Raw genomic sequence first — 14,965 nt, 5'->3', positions numbered from 1 at the left:
CTACAAAAAGAATTTAATTCACTGTGGAATACCACTCTGTTTTTTCATCAACCAACTAGAGTACTGGGCCTCAAATTTGTTTACTGTAAACACTTGCATGGAGGAAATTTTCCTCACAGAAAGGCTCACAAAAAACAAGATCAGTTAACATGTTTAAAATAAAATTCTATTTTCAAACCATGGCCATTTTTTTCAGTGATAATTCAAGTGCTCTTTTTCAATTATGGTTCTTCAACTCTGTGCACAAGTCTTGAATGTGACTGTGGCAACGAGATGGTGAGAGATCTTCTGATCTTTGTTTTTGTTTGGGATTTAAAAAAAATTTTTTTTTGTTTTTCTTCATGGTTTGATTCATGCATCATTGTTCCAAGATCAGGAGCTAAGGTACAATTACCTCTGGACTTCTGGTGTCTGAGAAGTCACCACTACTTCAGAACAGTGCTAGGATCTAGCAGCTTTTGTAGGAGTATTAGTAAGTCATGGCATGGGAAGGGCAGTGTGGCAGTAGAGGAGTTAAAGTAACTCATGTGGAACTTTGAGTTGCCCAACTGATCTAATTCCATTAAACTGGGAACCTGTGACACAGTTCTTAGTGGTGTAGGGGATAAATGAAATGGATGGCCGCTGTGCAACTGCAGATCAATAATTGTCTTTAAAAAGTAAATATGGTCTCCAACCACGTTTGACAATAACTGGAAATGATTCTTTGGTAGCCATCTATTTGCTAAACCCAATGTGAAGTGTCGGAGCTCATTAGGGCTGGGCACAAAGCAGGATGCCGGGCTGTCTCAACTGGATGCAGTCAGCAAGTTGGGTCACCAACACCGTTCAGCAAAAAACAACTTCTGGCCAGATGTGCTGGGACAGTTGTCTCTTTTCGGGGTACTACTACGAAGATTTCCACCTATTAAAGCAACAAGGGTAACTTCATTTTCCCTTTTTTATTTATTTTTTTTGCTCGCCCATGTACCGGGAGGAGAGGGATGTGCTCGGCCGGTGCCGGCAGGTGGCAGTGTGGGCGTGCGGATGGCGCCCGCCGACCCCCCGGGCCGGAAACGAGCCCCAAAAAAATGGCTTTTTGCCTCAGAAGCATTTATTAAGCGAGCCCTTCGCCGTGGGAGTGTCAGCCCGCCAGGTCTCTCGAAAGAAGCCAGCAAAACGCAGGTGCTGCTCTGCAAGTGCACGCTCCGAAACGGGGCTGAAAAGCCTCTCGGAGGAGAGCGGGGAAAAGGAAAAGAGAGAAAAAAAGAACATATGTGTGCTATTCATTTATTCAGAGCCACGCACTCTGCCAATCATCCTTTACATCACTCGGTGCCTCGGGAAAAGCTGCTCAGAAACAATCTTTGTTACTCGAGGAAACCAGGCTTGTGCTTTTGCGCCACTTGGAGAAAGCATAAAACATTTTGTCCCTTATGAAACTCGGCACACACAAATCGATTAGGAGAAGATCTGAAACCTCTGACCCTTGCAGATTCTGACCAATCCAAGCTAAACCCTCCACCTACTTGTTCTTTCTTGCACTCACAAATAAAGTAAACATAAAAACATGAGGAGGGAAAGAAGGAAAGAAGTCTGAACTGACAGCCCAGGCTCTGGAGACGGGTTTGTCTCAGCTGTATGGTTCTGCTGCATGGCTGTAAAGATGCTGTGTGTGTAATAGGCCTTGAACAAAGTCAGTACAAGAGAAACAGTTTTTTTAAAAAAATATTTCATTTTTAACAAACAAAAGCTCATCTTTAACAGAAATTCCACTGTCAGCAGTAACAATAGGGATGCAAGATCTTCCTTCCTGAAGGAAGATCACAGAACCCCACAGAAGAAGCTAAGAACCCTGTCTCATGGGACGCCTGTGTGCACCTGGATTTGCAGCAAGATCCACGCCTTGGGAGGACAGGAGGGTACCAAGTGCCACTCTGGCAGAGTGAATCATGAACATCAGTCAATTCAGATTTCTTTTTTCTTTAGTGGGACTAGGTGCAGGTTGTTAAATGATGATATAGTGATCCATGCAAAGGAAGCAATTTAGAATGCCACTAGAAGGAGAGGTATTGATCCCACAAAATCCAAGAGCTATGCTGCATATTTTTGATTATCATATATTGACATCTTATAGCTAGTTTACTTTAAAAATGTTATTCCTTATAATTAGGGTGGGGTATATTCTCATTCAATTACTCAAGTAATTAGGTTCATGGCTACTCTTATGCTATACCTTTCATGCTTCACTGATCTTTATTCTCCAGTTCAATACATATTGAGCTGGGACAACTGCCTTTCAACTTGTTTTGCCTAAAAGCCACATTAGCCCTTAACTCCAGGTTATCTAATTTTGAGATAAAACAGAGGTCTTAGCTGTGATGCAGGATTTTCTCCTTATATATTTCTGAGAGAGACAAGACCTGGGACCTTTGTTAACAGGCATCCATGAGATACTTTGCACTCCCTCTATTTCCTATCAATTGCTGTCTTCAGTTTCCATGGGGAAAGTGTGGAGGTATAAAAACATTAACAGAACTTCAGAGATATTCTAAACTTTTCCTCTGGACCAGCCTGGGACTATACACCAAAAGCACTCACAGCACAGAACTTTCTTGGGCCTCTTAATGCTTTTATCAGCCCCTGCCCAGAGGAAGGAATTTGCCCCATGGGGAAGGATTTTCTCTGCCTGCCTGTGTTGTGGATTTGGGTGTTTTTTGTGAAGCCTGTCAGTGAAACTCACCTCTTAGTGAGCTGATGATGTGAGAGTAGGGTGGGACAGAAGATATCCTGTGATGCTTTGAAGACAAGCCCATAATAAACTCTTTTTCACTCGTTTGTTGTTTGGTGTTTTTCTTCTTTTTTTTTTTTTTGGTTTTATCTATTACAGGTCTTCCCAGTTTATAGTTTTTGAAATTTCAGGTTTTCACTTAGTAACTTTTGCAGGAATCAGAACTTTAAAATGTCTTTTACTGTATTCTGAGACACATGCATCATCTGGGAGTTGAGAGTAGTCTAGAAAATCTAGTGCATTGTGGAAAAATAATCCTGGGCTTGAATCTTTGCATCATTCTCCATTTAAGGCTAGTGGGGATGGGGAGCTGTGCTAGAGGAAAACCAATTATTTTAAGTGCTGAATATCCCTAACCAATAGTGTTCACTGTCCCTGTGTGCTTAGAGAATTAGAGGCAGTTAATAAGTTTTGTATTTATGCTTCTGAGGGTCACTTTTTTTGTCTGGAATATCTTACTTCTGTCCCTGACAGGAATAGACTGCACAGGAGGTTCTTAACCAGCAGCCAAAATAGGGACTCACATGTTTTTGTAAGGTTAGTTATACATCTGTTTTGGGTAAAATTGTTGCAGGAATGGAATTTGACCTATAGCGTTGGGCTCCTTGTGTGACTTGTTTGGTCTGCACTTATAATTTGGTTTTGTTTATATTAATCTGTAAATTCTTAAAAAAACCCTTACCTGAATCATAGAGTGCACTTGTCTGTTTTTCTGTCTGTTGGAGGAAATCTGAAAATAAGAGAGGAAAAAAAAATGGTATTTGATCATGGCCGTGAAGGAGACAAAAGCTCTCGGATTCCGGGTATGGAAAGCTTTTCTTATTCCTTTTAGTGATGGGCTAGTCTCCAAAAACCTGTGAAGTGTTCAGTTTGCATAAACAATCAAAGATCTGGATGTTTATCTGAGGCTTTTCTATGGCTCTTTGGAGTGGAAATGGGTTTGGGAGAATTAAGAAAATGAGCTCTTTGTGCTCTTTGCATTTGGTGTGGTCAGGAGTACCACAAGCACAGTTTTTCTTCCAGTCATTTGGCATTTCAGCTTCCTGCTCTGGTTCCACCTCAAGGTGAATGATACTGAAGAAAACAAAAGGGTCTTAAAGTGACATTGTGAAGAGAGAAGCTAGAAATGATTAAAAAATTAAATTTTTGTCTTCACTTCCCTTAAATCACAGATTCCGTCTTCAAAATTTTGTCTGTGAAGGGACTCCTTATGCAGAACAGGATTTTTCCCTGTATTGATATACCTGGGCAGTTGCTTTGGCTAGCCAGGAGACGGGCTAGCCAGGTCAGGACTTGAGGAGTAGAGGGAACATGGTGTTACTCTCTTTATTTATTAATTTATTTTTTGGTTTACATTCCAAATTTTACTCTCTTCTATCTTTACTGATATCTTTATCTTTAAAGATACTGGGGGGAGGTCAGGGGTTGAGTCTTGGGTCTTTAAAAAGAACCAAAAACCCAAACCCAAACAACAATTGGAGGTCACTTTCAAGTTGGATGGCTATGTGGCAAGATTATTGTTTTAACCCAGTGGATTTGCAGACTCTTAATTTGTTTGCTCATTGTAAACTAAAATAAAAACTCCATTAAAAAAAATCACTTATAAATCCCTGTTTCCTGATGAGTTGGATCATCTAAGCTGCAGGACATTGTAGGGGTATCTTTGCCTGGTTTTTGGTTTGATTTCCCAAAAGTTGTGCTGCTGCTCTGAATCTCTGAGCTCCAGCTCTGAGCCAGTTCAGGGAGCTTATCAGGCTGGCTGTGGAAAGCTGGATGATGTAAGTCAGCTTCTGCTCACAGGTGGAAAGCGCCTTCCAGGTGCACAGGAAGGACTGTTGGTGAGGCAATACTGAAGGGCTGCAAACATTACCTGAACAGGATGAGCATCTGACAGGGCAAGTCAGAAGTCCTGAGCTGCAGAAAGTTTTGGAGGAGTTCTCTAAACCACCCCTGTGGATACAAGCCTCTCTGAATTGCTTCTCATTAAAGGATTCTTAGGTATATATAGATATAAAGTAGGCATAGATATTTTTCCCATGAAGAGCAGTTTCTAGGCATTAGGAGATGGTCCATAAATTAAGTACACAGCAGTGAACACCAACCAGAACATTGCAGGCCAGAGTGCAGCCAGCCTGTTTCAAATCAGTTTGTATTATCAGTGAAAATCTATTTGGCACTTGTTCATTGCCCTTTTTAAGCCAAAGGAGATTATCCACTATTTCCTTTAATGTCATCTGTTTGGTTTATGAAGAATGACTCAAGGAAGTTTTTCTCTAATTCGAAACAAACAGTCTGCTTACACATGGATTTGTCTGTCCTGGGGAGCCTGCACACATCAGGTGTTACAAGAGTGGAAATGATTTTCAGAGTCAAGCAGAAGAAAGAGAAGGAAATGTCTTCTAGGAAGCCATGGCTGTTGATAACTTTTCATCTCTAACCTGTTGTAAAAATCTGAATGAAAATTAGACCCATTATATGGTGTACTGAGGTAGTAAACTATTAGTTAGTTAGCCCTGGGTTCCTCTCTAATTGGTAGAAAAAGAAACTGCCCCAGAGGACAGTTCAAAGCATCTTGGGCAGGAGCCTGCTTTGTGGTCCCATGAAGTGAATGATTTCTTTCTGCTGACGACTGGCCTAGCTGACTGTGCTGCCCAAAGTTAGGCTGTGCATACTCTCTTCATGTGTCCCTGTTGTGTGCAGTGAACAGTTCAGTATTATTTGTACTGAAATGACTCTTTATCACAAATTCTTTTCTGTGTAGAGTGTACCTCCAAAATGCAACATGAGAGTTTTCCGGCTCTTGCTGTCATGTAAAAATTTCAAATAAAGGAATAATTGGTAAGAGGACACCTAGCTTAGTGGTGAACAGGGTAGGAACAGCTTTTACAATAAGGATACCAACCAGCTTGAGTTCACACTGGCTCAATTATGCTGTTAAGATGCTTCTTCCACATCATGTTTGTTGGCCCACAAGAAGGGGGGTTGAATATAACTGGTAAGGATTTTTTGTTAGGCACTGAGGTTTAGTTGATGCTCCATAAGATACTAAATGTATCTAATCCCTCTAAAATTTAAAAATGGAGACACCATGCTCTAGGAAACTCAGGAAAAAAAATTAAAATGGGTCAGAGAATATTGTAAATAGTTATTGAAAAACCTCAGGCATTTTCAGAAGCACTGGCAACCTGTAATATACACCCATGGGACCTAGATAAATGTTTATTGGGGTGCTTGTTAAAACAAGAGGTCTTTGCAACCTGGCAGTAAAGAAGATATATCTAGTTTAAAATGAACATTTGTACATAATATTCTTAAGGACATTATCTTACAGGGACAATGTTTAAAGCATTTTTTAGAAGTAAAATAGTAGTCAAATGAACAACAGGTAGGTGTATACTTACATGCTGAATGCAGTATGGTGGATTGGAAAAATCAAGGAAATCTGAGACAAGATTTTATACAGACTAGACAAGCCAGGGAGAGGACAGTTCCTGATGATAGGCATGTTGTAAGTGAGGTGAGTGGATAGGAATTTCTACAGTGTTGTTACAGTGTGCTTTCTGCACTTGTGTACAATGCGTATATATTGTGTATATACAGTGTATCTATATATACACATATGGGCAAAATATAGCTCACATGCTCTTCTAAAGTCTTGTATCAGTGACAAGATCAAGCTCACACAGCAGCATACCACTCCTTCACTGCTAGGAGTGTCCCAGACCTCTTAATATCAAAAAATCTTGGTCATCGTATCGGCCCTGTTGTATTCGGACACCATAGGTTCACCGTTAGGACACCTGCTTCACAACTCACAGGTTAGAGCCTTCTGCACTTCAGTGATATGTAGTATAATCAATAAGGGTACTACTTCTTGTGTGGTCTTAGAGGCAGTTAAAATATATATAAAATAAATCCAAGTTGTTTTCATTCTGCAGCATGAGAGTTTCCATGTGTTATTTTAAATGTGAAATACAATTCTAACGATGATTTTAAAAAAGCAATTTGCAAATGTTTCATAGAATAATGAAAAATAAGGCTGAGAAGAAGTATCAAGAAGCAGAATCAAGTTTATCTGTATTAGTTTTGACAGATATTTGTCCAATATCCCAATGAAAACCTCGAACTGGAGATTCCACAATCACTCCAGGCAGTCTATTTTAAAGCTTAACTGTTCCTACTATTAGAAAGTTTTCACTGGTATCTAAATCTCACTTGCTGAAATATAAGTATCTCACTACTTTCCCTGCCAAAGTGCACAAGTCGAATGGATTATTCCCCTCCTCTTTGCAAAAGTATTTCTTTCTCCCTTAATGTATAAAATACTTTTTTTTTAAAAAAAATAAATTCTAGGCACTTGATGTACATGTTCCTGTTGAAAATGTTTGCTACAAAAACTGCAGTGCATTTGGTTTAGCCATGTTATCCTAAACACTATGTGTCCTGTATATTTCCTGTGTTGCTGCTTTTCCCGCTCTCAGCGCAGACCGATCCACAGTCAGTTCCTGCAGTGGTTTTGCTCACAGTTCCTTTCTAAATTGCCATAATACCGTATTCCCAAGGCATCAATAAATCTGATGTATTTTGACTATTTATCTTGCAGGCAATAAATATCTGTTTACAAAGTGCGTTTCGTGAATTCGCTCAAATTGCATTTGGGCTGCCGCAATCTTGGAAAAAAAAAAAGAGGCGTTAAAGGTTTGATGCGAGAGAACATTGCATTTAACTTCAGGGGAGAGCTAAACTTGTGATTCTGTCATCAGAGGTGAAACAGCAGAGCCCTATTTCTTGCTAACGTTAAACCATTTATTCTTATTTACCTGTCATTTTTATTACAGGCATTCAGTCTGATGCTCATGACAAAAAAGTTCAGACATGCTTCAAAATGAATTTGTTGCATACCGAGTGTAGAAAACTATACTTTATGGATGGTAGCTGGAGGTGACTTGTGGTTTACCACTGATTATAAATTATTTAAAGGGAAATACATATAATTGACATTCAGAGCTGATAGCATCAATATTTACTGGAACATACTCTCATCTTTGTTTTTTTCTTCTGGCTATAAGCATGTGGATTAACCCAGGCATGTGGCACTGTGTGTCTTGATGTGCCCAACAGCTCTTCATTTACACTTGATCTGTCAAACTGCTATTTATGCAAATATTTTTAGAAACAGCGTTAAGTTATAATTGGGAGTACCCATTTTATACTATTGAGATGGCACGATGAAAAATAAATTCTTGCTCTCTAGTAAAGCAGTATTTCCTCTAAGGAAAAGGGTAGTTCCTTAAACCATTACTGTAAATAGGATTTACACAAGCGAATGACGCACATATTTATAAGTGCGTTCAGAAATTTATAAATTTCTGAACCTATATGTAGTCTCAGCATAAGTTCATCCCTCTCTTGCATTCATCTACAGTAGCAGACAACATTGGTATTCACAGCTATTCCTAAACCTCATCTGCTTTGATTCTTTTAAATCTACACCCTAAGATTTTTCTGGCAGATACCACATTACCTTTTATGCTGTCTGCCCATTCTCAGCTGAGCAAGTGCAGCAACTTGCTGTGGTGTACCTTGCCAAAGTATTGAAAAGAAAAGAAAAGTCAATATTTGCAATGTGGACTTGAGCTATGGCCCTTGTTCATGAGCTGGGTGACCACTGCAGAATGTTCCATCTTCCTGTATTCCCCTGTTTTTTCTGTGGTCATGAGAAGAGATTTTTGTGTTTGTTTGGTTTGTTTTGCACAGTACAAATTGCATTACTGACAAATGTCAGATCTCTACTTTCCCTTAGCCTTCATGGCAATAAGTGAATAAAAGCAAGTAATTTTACTGCATAGCAACAAAACGAGTGTCCAGTGGTCTTTTGAACACTGTGCTCCCACACAGCTCTGCCAACCATCAGAACGATGATGCTCAGCCACTAAGATCAAAGTGGAAAGATGGGCTTTAGACAGTTCCCAATGTCTCTGTTATCTCAGAAATAAAAGAAGAGTTGATATTTTCATCTGGAAAAGTTTTTATATTTAGAAGTTTAAGGGAATGATATGTGATCAAAGACTGCGTAGCGTTGAAGTTACAGAAATTTGTGTTTAATAAGCAAATCAACATTCCTTCTGTTTAAACATGAAATCTGAACTACAAGCAGAAACTAAAGCAAAACTCTGAGAAGGTGCTGAATAGTTCATGTAGGGTGGTGCATGGTCCAGCCTGTGAACTTCTCTCCTGAGGCTATCTGAATTAGGCAAATGCTTCCTTCTCTGCTGGATGTTTCAGGTCCATGCTGCTGCCTGTATGCTGGCAAGATAAGACTAAGTGGGTCTGGAGGATGAGTGACACACCTCAGGTTACAAAACAGAATGGTAGTGTTGAGAAAAGTAGGATGCCAAACACGTACTTGAGATACTGCTTGACAAGTAATATCCTTAAGATTCCTCGTTTCTGCCAGAAAACATGCATGATATTTTATCTGCAACCTGGTTGGTTTATATGTCTAGCTTATGACCTAACAAAACAAGAGAAACATTCAGTGTGTAGTCATCCTCTTGCTTACAGTGCTGATTTTAGGTACTTTAGGTTTTGGCATTCCAGTGTGACACACTTAGACATCATCTGGCCTTCATAACGTGATTATTTGGGTCACTGGAGAGGATTTTAATGAGCCACTGAGTGTCACTAGTCACTATGGAATGTTTTGAGAACATATGTGCAAGACAGGGATCTGGACAAATAATTTTGGAACAAATTACTTGTAACTTCTAAATCCACTTAAGTGTTGAAATGGAATAAGCAATTGTTAGGTTGGTTTCTGCGTTTCTGGTGTTGACCTTGGGAAGTTTAACATGCAACTACATCTAAGCTGTAATAAATTAGTCTGTTCTATGTTTTCCAAGTTCCAGCACAATAATGGGATCCCATTATTTCAGAAGTTCTAATGCAACAGCAATAAAAAGTAATCAATAGCATAAGGGAATCTGCTAATTAAATAAAATATAGAACATCTGTGGAAATCCAGACAACTTTTTGGCCATATGTATTTTCAAAAACTGATTAGAACTTTTGGAGAAAATATGTGACAAAGAAAAAAAGGGAGGGAAATAGTTTACAGAAAAAGGTCATAGTACTGAGAGCTGTTCTGAGCCCTCTGATGAGTTAGGTTCAAAACATGACTGATGAGATATGGTATTCCCTAGTCAGGTACGCAGCAGTAACAGCCCACAGATCATCCTCTTGGGCATATTTTTGACAAAGTAAATGGACTCTTCTTAACAGTTGCTTCCAGTATTCAGAAATGAGATTTTGGCACTTTTCCCCCATCGTCAGACCTTCCTGCTTTGTAAGGTCTACATGCCTTCCCGTGAGATGCAGACGTAACCAGATATCACTTGTAGCATAGAGATATCAAGTACTATACCTTGCCCAGATTAACTGATATGTCACTGTCACTGAGAATGCTGTGATATATCATTCCGAGACAGGCATGTGCTACATGTGCTACATAGCATGAAATCCATGAAAACCTAGTGTTCAGTCAATAGAGTATCAATATTGCCTTGCCTCATGGTGTGCTTTTTTTTTTTTTTTTTTTGAGTAAGAGAAAGAAGGGTGAAAGTAATACAAAATTTGAACAGTCTCCTGTTATTTGGGTGAAGGAGAAATAAGATACTGTCTAAGGGTCTCTGTAAGCTGCCTCTGCTTGGGGGCCTTTCACTGAGGGCATATTCAGGAGAAACTGCCTCATAAAACTCTTAAGCAAATCATAGCTATAAATCATAGGCAGCAAAACAATTTCCCCCAAGCCAATGGCAAATCGTTGCTATATCTTGAGTGTAAATTACTAACAATCAGCAACACACCTAGGAAATGGAGCAAGTCTACAGTATATTTACGATTTATCAGAGCTGAATATACTTTTGACAGAATTTAAGATCTCCAGGAAAACATAAAGAAATAGGTTTGTCCCTTAGGTTGTACTTACCTACTTTCCTGGGGTCCTTCCTGCTGGTGCAGGAGCTGGTCAGTGCTACCTTTTTTATTGCTCATTCCCAAGTCTGAGGCAGTTTGCTTGGTTTTTTTTTTTTTTTCCTTTCATCAAGAGATATAGTCTGTTAGACAAGATAATTAAATGTGTATGGGCTAAATTCTGTTCTTATTTACAGAGTCTGCAGTAAATCTAAACTCACTCCAGTGACTGCAAGGGAGTCATTCTAGATTTATGTTATTATAAATGGGATCAGAATTTGACTTGTATAAATGAATATTAAAGAGGGAAAAGAACTGTTCATGTTCACACTGCTAGCCTCTGGCAAAGGCTAACTTAACTTCCTTAGCCTTCTTCAATGAACATGGAGAGGTTCAGTCACCACTGGTCTTTAGGAAGGATTGAACCTGATTTTAGAGCTTTCAGAGAACCAATCATAATTATTAATTTATAGTAGTATTAATTATAAATGTGTGTTACTGCCAAAAAAAGTCTAAAGTAATTCTGACTTCATCTCTGGTTGTGCATTCACCTTTGGTAAAACTAAAGATCACTTCTGTGCTTCAAACACCTTTTCTCTTTCTTAAATTATACTCTCCTTTCCTTTAATATTGTTGTGAGAGGTATGCTGACAACCAGGTGATGGAGGTACACCTTATTATGCAAGAAGTCTGTATTTTTTTACAAATTAGCTCAGTATGTTGCTCAAGGTTTCATGCCACTCTGTTGCCTTGGTGTCTTCATAAAAGTCCTGACTTAACTCTTAAATATTAAGCTTTGATTTGATATACAACATGGCAGAAAGCTGAATTATTTCATACTTAATGTTATGTCTTTCCCATTTTTGTTTTCTTTCCTGTAGTGGGGAGCAAGAAATGAGTTTAACATGCATTTTTGGTAAATATTTTTCTGAAAAGCAATCTTTTTTTTTTAGACTGTGGTAAATCTGTCTCCACTCAACTATAACCAGCAAAGGATTCATTTTGAGAACTGGGGATTGTGGTTCAAGACTTTTTTTTCTCCATCCTGTGATTGCAGGAACATAAATCAAAATCACTTCCCCCCACACACCTTTCCAGTAAACAAAACCTAGCCATTAGAAAGCAGGGAAGGCAGATTTATCTCAGCTAGCACTAAGTTTTGGAGAAAGATGGGTGTTTTTATAGAACTCAGACATAAGTGGCTTCATTATTTTTGAAGATTTTTTTCTCCCCTGAAAAAGAAGGGATCCTGCAGTCAATACAGTCAGTGCCTTATTTGTTAGTTGTTACGTGCAGTTACTCCAAAGTCAAATATTCCACCCCTTTTGAATTTGTAAATATAAAATAAGAAAGTGAGTAGGTAATACTGGATATTTTTGTTTTACTGTTTCCCATTTTTTTTCTCAGAAGACTGTAGTCTTCTTTTTTTGATAGTATGTGAAGATATAAATTAGGTGTCTTCCAAGTAAAATCATATTCTATACAGTGAATTGGTGGCTGATTGGTTCAGAGAAAGACCTGAGATGCTACGAAAGGGTAAAGGAGTTTCAGGTGTCTGATTCTGGCATTGTTTCAGGTAGGTAGAGGTGAGGACTTACCTTTGTAAGTGGTACTTCCTCCCTTGGATGTTCATCCTGTGACGTCCCCACTGTGTGACTTGATGTAACCATGATCCTTGTCTAGCATTTGCCCACCTCTCAATTTTCTTCTTCAGCTATAGACTTTCACCATTTTACCATTTATGGTAGCTATAGACTTTTACCACTTAACTGTGAGTAGCCTAAAAATGAAATTAGTTATCTAAAAATGTAAAAACTCCATTTCATCTTGAATAAAATGAACTTGTGTAAGTAGAAAGCAGATTAACTTTTATTTTTTTTTTTTTTAATGGAGAACAAGCATGGTTTCTGTCTTGGTTTTTCTCTCTTCAAATAGTTTGATCTGTGCATTTTTATCATGAAGTTTATGAGCATGACACAAGACAAACCATGAATAAAAACTATAGGCTGATAGAATAGCTTTCAAAATTAAATGTATTAATTTGTGGAGGAAAATGTCCCTATCACATTGAAAGTGTCCTTGCTCACAGTCAAACAGATACTCTGTCATATTTTTTCCAATAAGAGTAAGAAAGTAATCCCCTTTTTAAATTAAACCAATAACAGGAAGATTGGCACTTTGTTGAAAGCTGTTAGGTGATTTAGAATACAAATTCACCTATCCAAAAAAAAAACCTTATCAGGGTTCAAATTTCAATATTTATTCTACTTGTCATTATCTGTTAATATATTTCCTTATAGTGGCAGAACAATAAAGCCCTGATGTCCCGTAAGGCAGGAATATAGCCAGTAGCCACCCTGTACCTTTAATGTACCGTGTGAACATTGGAGAAGGTTTTTGTATTTTTTTAAATTATGTAATAATTTCCTAGCAGAGTAACAGACAAGGTGTGGTATATCTTATGTATTTTATATGAGTGAATAAATCAAGTAAATGGCAGGGAGAAAAAGTCATCTCTCAGGTCCTACACACTCCAAAAATGTAACTTTTAATTCTTATCTTTACTTGATTCTTCACTGTCATTGGTAGCACTGTGATTTTCATCAACAAAAAGATGACACCAGATATATTTAATTCTGAGTTTGTTGACTTGAGTCAATCTGGTGCTATACTCAGGTACCTCTGTGTAAGTTCTTTATTCATTTGGCTTTCAGTTTGATACACAGATTTTTTGGTGTTTCACACATGTATCGTTGGAGTAGCAGGTTTATTTTAAAGCTCCTTTTATGTAAAGTGCAACTAAAATAGTTTTCTTCGGATAAAAACTTTGAGTTCTCTGAGTGTGATTCTCTGTCATCTCAGAGACCGTGAAATCAGTGCATCTTTGTGTGTCAGTCTTTGAGGATTTTTAAGTCTTGGATATTTCTCATACTTGATGTTGATTGAAATTCTTTTCACATAAACGTGGAACACCAGAAAATCTAAGTAGTGATGTACTAAACATTTGCATGACAGATTATATTTGCTGACACCAGAACATGTTTCAAAAAAGTAAATACTAAAATAATTTATAACTCCTCAGAAGTCCAGTTAGTTGCAAAACCCATTACACAGCTGGCTCAGTGATGCTATACTTGTTTCTTCATAGCTATCTTTGGTGCAATAACATTCAATTTGTTCCCTTTCCCTTCCTCCTCTCAGGTAACAAGGCTGCTCTCCTTGAAGATAGCAGGCCTAGGGGAGAGACGAGAGCTGCGTGTTGTAACTGTGGCTCAAGAGGCTCTCTCAACAAAACAGCATTTTGGAAGTTGCTTTCACAATGCAAACTGTTCATTTGTAAAAAGTCAGACACAGGTTACAAAATAAAATTTCTGTACAGCCTCCCAGAAATTCCTCGGTATTTAAATCCTGAATATCTGTTGCTGAGGTGAGAGCTTGGACAACTTCTTTCAGGTGCAAGAGCAGGGGCGGCAAGCGTTACTCTCAAAGGCATCATTATTTGAGGAAGTTGTTGGGAAGGACACACACTGACCTCTAACAAACATTTTACCATCAGAAGTTCGTATGTATTCCCTTGGATGATCAGAGCAGACAGAAGGAGTATTATGCTGAATCAAATGATTTGCGTTATCCATCCGCCCTAATATACTTACTTCAAGGCTGTGGAGTCAGCAGGGCCATGTCTATGGACCTTACAAGTGTTTTTCTTCCTTCTTTTATATCAGATGCTTGTAATCAAGGATGAAAGGTGATGATTGCAGATGACAGTTTGAATTAGCAGCTTTTGGAAAGGAATCAAATACAAAGGCACCTCCCCCCTTTATCCCTACCCAATTCCATTTTAATTAACTTGGTTGTTCTTCCTTGGCTTTTTTGGTTGGCTTGGGTTCTTTTGTTCGTGGTTTATGGGCTAGTGTTGGTTTTCAGTGGTTTGTTGCCTTTTTTTTGGTGGTGGCTGTTTTTGTTGTTGTTATTTTGGGCTTTTTTGGTGAGCGTTATTTGGAGTTGCCAGTGGGGTTAATTCCTTGGCTGTTCTGTCAAATGCTAGCTTCTAGTACAGATATTTGTGTATATATGAACAACTGTTTTTTAATAACCTGCCAAGATGCTATAATCTTCCATTGCAATCCCTCGGGATTTAATTAGAATGGTTTTCCACAGCCTGACATGTTTATGGGGCATAGGTAAAGAGAGAGTTCATAAAGCTGTCAATTTTCTGAGAAA

The 14,965-nt window shown here is 38.5% G+C and overlaps 1 long non-coding RNA gene across 1 annotated transcript in view; it reads right to left on the bottom strand.

Annotated features, from left to right (window-relative positions):
- Nucleotides 1-14,965, bottom strand: part of LOC108449787 — a 34,855-nt gene that overhangs the window by 8,127 nt on the left and 11,763 nt on the right. The window contains exon 2 of the long non-coding RNA XR_001866075.1: nt 3,453-3,500. This is a non-coding gene — a long non-coding RNA (uncharacterized LOC108449787). The remainder of the gene's footprint in view (nt 1-3,452; nt 3,501-14,965) is intronic.

The sequence above is a fragment of the Corvus brachyrhynchos genome, unplaced genomic scaffold (genome assembly GCF_000691975.1).
Source record: "Corvus brachyrhynchos isolate BGI_N302 unplaced genomic scaffold, ASM69197v1 scaffold100, whole genome shotgun sequence".
Taxonomy (NCBI): domain Eukaryota; kingdom Metazoa; phylum Chordata; class Aves; order Passeriformes; family Corvidae; genus Corvus; species Corvus brachyrhynchos.
This window is presented reverse-complemented; position numbering and strand designations above follow the sequence as displayed.